Genomic DNA, 4,389 nt, shown 5'->3' on the forward strand with positions numbered 1-4,389 from the left:
AAACAAGAAGAATTTATTTGACTTATGCTTTAGGTGTAGGCAGCCATGTCTTCAGTTACAGTTACAACAATAGTAAACAACAAAGGGGTCTGTTGGCCCACAAGGTTCAGTCTGAAGACCTAGTCCCAGGGCTGGTCAACAGCTCATTAATGGGGAACACAAACAACGAAACGAAAAACTGTAACACGCTGTACACAGTAAGTCGCGTGATGCCAGTCCCGTGGGACAACGATGAAAAGCAGTGATGTTGGAAGCCGAGGTCAAAACCAGGTGAATCAAGCCGAGGTTGCAAACAAAGTTCAATGGATGATCCAGAATCGTAGTCAGTAGTCAGCGCCAAGGTAAATCGGAAGCCAGGTGAGCAGAGTCAAAGCCGTAACAGAGCGAGTAATATGAAATACCAAACGACGGAAGCAAAGGAGGAGATCGATAGGCCCTAAAGCCTGACTGAGAGACAGTCCCTACAGCAGCAGCCTCTGTCTTCAGCTAATGCGATCTCCCCCCGAGGGAGGGGCTCACTGAACTTTTAAAGCAGTCCTGTGGCCAATCAGGCTGCTTGACTGAGTGAATTTTCCGAAGGGTGACCTCATTCCAGTTTGTCTCTGAGCATGCCCAGCTGCAAGCTCTGTGAGGCAACTGAGTCTGCGCCAAAGAAAAACTAGGTCAGGCCTGAGTGACAGGCCAACAGGTCATGAAAAGGGCACCTGCAAGGCCCATCGCCATGGCACATGCCTGGTAGCTTTCGTCCTGGCAGCACACACAGAGCAAATTTCTCTGACAGCCCCACAGTATGACAACCTTTTTATGAGCCACATGGAAGACTTTCTCAAGAACTACACCATCAAACCCTTGTTATACTTAAAATATATTGATGACATCTTCATCATATGGACTGAAAACCTACAGTCTCTGATTGAGTTCCATCAGAAAATCAACAATCACCGTCCCTCCGTCTGACTTTCTCTAGAATACTCCTTTTTAGACACAATGATCAGTATCCAGAATGATAAAATACAGACCATATTATACAAGAAACCCACAGACCAACTTACATATCTGCACAGAACCAGCAATCACCCTAAACACACCAAAAAAACTGTGATATACAGCCAAGCCCTCAGATACCACCGAATTTGCACTGAAGAGAACACCCGGGATTGCCACCTCACCAATCTTGTAAAGGCTTTCACCCAGCAAGAACACTCCTCTAGAGAGATAGATCGCATGTTTGAAAGAGCTACCCGGATACCATGTGAAGAACTCCTGCAATACAGAAGAAACTCCCCCACAAATCGCACACAGCTGGTTATGACATATCACCCCTCCCTTGAGCCTGTATGGAAAATCCTCAAACAATTGCAACCCATACTAGAAAGAAACCCTACTCTTAAAAAGATCTTCCCAAAACCACCCATCTGAGCCTTCAAACAAGCACCGAACCTTGCTAACCTCATCACCAGAAGCAAACCTCCTCAAGCCCAGAACACACCAAAAGGATCCAGACCACGCCATGACAAGAAATGCAAAACCTGCCAACACATCTCCACCACCCCAACAATTACTACACCCCACAACAGAGCCATCAGCATTCCTGGATCTTACAGCTGCACCTCCAGAAATGTAATACAGCTCATCCAATGCACCAAATGCCCTGATGGAAAATACGCAGGAGAGACCAGACAACAACTGCGCACCAGAATGAACGCACACCGGAAATCTATCAAAGACAGGAATACCCAATTACCTATGGGGGCACATTTCTCACAAGAAAAACACTCTCTCTCCAATCTCTCAGTCCTGATCCTCAAAGGAAACTTACAAAACACTTCCCAGAGACAAGCCTATGAACTGCACTTCATCAACCTCCTGGATACTAAAAATCATGGACTAAATATAGACACTGGATTTATGACACATTATAATCTGCTTGACATCTGACTCCCCAGGTATCTCTCCACTATTCATCCCCCTTCTCTCTCTTCTCCCCCCACCCCAGCCTGTCTCTCACCCGTTGATTCCTTAATCTACATTTTCACTGACTGCCTGTCTTGTACGCAGACCAGACCAGCCTCTGGCTGCTTTACTTTTCATTCCATCCAGGAAGAGCACACATCAACTGCAGAAACTTCCTTAGCCTGACGAAGGGTTTTTGAACCCGAAAGCTTGCTTAATAATTGTTTTCCAACTATTTAAGTTGGTCTAATAAAAGATATCAAATTCACACAAAGACCCTTGTCTGCCTATGTCCTTAGACCAACACGACTACAACCTATACCCCTGTAATATGCTAAATAGACATTCACAAGTTAAAGGATACACTGGGTACACTTTACCCAGGCCTGTGTCCAGCCAGTGGCTAACTCAGCCCAGCTGAGCTGAGTTCCCCTCCCCAGCACTGCAATCGATTGGGCTGGGCAAGGGAACTCAGCCCGATTGCACAGCTCCCGCAGTCCTCCTGGGGTTGCAGGCCCCCAATCTGCTTGCCAAATGAGATGAGAGAGGACGTTTCAAGCTTCCCCATTATAGCCTCAGGGCCAAATGTTGAAACATCCTCAAAACAATGCCACTGTTTTGATGAAACAAAACGGAACAGCGATTTCAAATCAAAACAAAAATTTGAAGCAAAATGCTGTTCTGTCAAAACGTTGAAACGCAAGTCGAACCAGAACAGTGCCATTTCACACAGCCCTAGAAACTAATAGTAAATACAAGTACTATCCTGCTGTGGAGTTTCTGTGCAGCAACACATGCGTAGGCGCTGACCCGGCTGGCTGTCACACAAGGGCGCTTCAGTGCAGAGGCTGTCTGCTGATTAGCTGCACACTGGAGCACCCTTATTCCCCAGCCAGGGCATTAGCCCCCACCCCCATGCCCCAGCCAACCTCTCCATAGCACATTGAGCTGGGTTGGAGCAGCCCCAGGCTGGCAAGCTGACTGATCTGGCTCAACATGCTGTAGTCCCAGGCACACATTCAAACAGTGCACCTGGGAGCAATAAACTCCAGTACAATATGCGCTGGCATTTATTGCTTCAAATTAATTGCATGTGTAGATGCATCCCCTGTCAGACACAGCAGCTTCTTATCTGGTCTCTTCCTTTAACCTTTTCATTTGCTCCAGTGAGGCCATCCTATCTCCTTATTCCCCTTTCATTCACTCCCAGTTCCCTCCTATACGCTCTTCTTAACCTCTGGCTGTCTTTTGGCTCTGTTCCCCTCACAATAGAGACCAGATTTAGGGTATAACTACACTTCAGACTGTGGTGTAATATAGAAATATTTGCTTACTTTAAACAAGCTAGCTAATGTAGTGGAAGCAATCACCTGTAGCAGCATGGGATCACATGGCCTAATTTATGTTGCTGCTAAATATCAGCTGTTTGCCACTTTTAAGGCCCTTTTTTGGTCCATTACCACTCTTGTCTCTCATTCAGGACTGAGATGTAGTCCCAACTCAGACTGGCTCACAATGCCAGCCTCCCTCACCTACTTCTTGTTCTCAAAGAAACTGTCTCATTATCCTCCTCGAGAACACTCCTTAAACACATTTTGCTGTGATGCCTACCAAAAGAAAACCCTTTGATAACTCTGACAAGTCATGGATGTGCTTAGGCTGATAGTTTCATTGTTCCCTGATACTAGTCTCCACCTGTCTGTCTTCATCTATCTGTCATCACTTGTCTTAACTTGTAAGCTCCCTAAGGCAAGGGCCTTTTTTATTGTTCAGTGTATGTTAAGCACCTAGCATAATGGAGTTCTTCTCCATGAATAAGCTCCTAGGCACTGAGGGAATTCAAGCTATTAATAAAAATAAAGGCTCAGTGGGAGATGGGGCCCATAGAGGGTCATATACATATAGCAAATTCTGGAATTTCTCCCCATGCAACGAAGTGTATTTCAGGACCCCAGCATGGAATGAAGCCATTGGCACAGCGGTCAAGTAACCCACTGCTGAAAGGGTACAGCTGTCTCCTACACTCATGTGAGAACATATGTTAAAAGAAGTTTACCTACCTTTCCAGAGAGCCCCTCCAGTGAAGGCTTTATTGTGGGGGAATGGGCCAGCTGGCTCCTAAGAAAGCCACCCATTACTAAATGAGGAGGCAGAAAAATCAATGAGGTTTCTGAAATCAATGAGCTTCTGAGCTGTTTCTTAAAATCGGCCCCTAACTAGAAAGAGAATGAAAAAAGAAGAGGATGGCAGGATTTCCCAAGTTGTCAGCAAAAGAACAGATTCTGTGATTTGCCTTTCTGAGATCACCCCTGGTATCTGCTATCAGTGGAAGAAGGACTCCAGAGAATATTTCCCCTTCTCAGTGCAAACACTGAAAATATTCCTGTTAACTTCCAGAGACCCTCAGGGCTCCATTTTTCACCACCACAGATGTTA

At 45.8% G+C, this 4,389-nt stretch overlaps 1 pseudogene; it reads left to right on the top strand.

The window, feature by feature from the left end:
- The first annotated feature begins 987 nt into the window (after positions 1–987).
- On the top strand, positions 988–1,847 carry LOC149869493 (uncharacterized; annotated as a pseudogene).
- Positions 1,848–4,389: the final 2,542 nt, after the last annotated feature.

This window comes from Crocodylus siamensis, chromosome 3 (assembly GCF_052110815.1).
Source record: "Crocodylus siamensis isolate JL-2025a chromosome 3, ASM5211081v1, whole genome shotgun sequence".
Lineage (NCBI taxonomy): Eukaryota > Metazoa > Chordata > Crocodylia > Crocodylidae > Crocodylus > Crocodylus siamensis.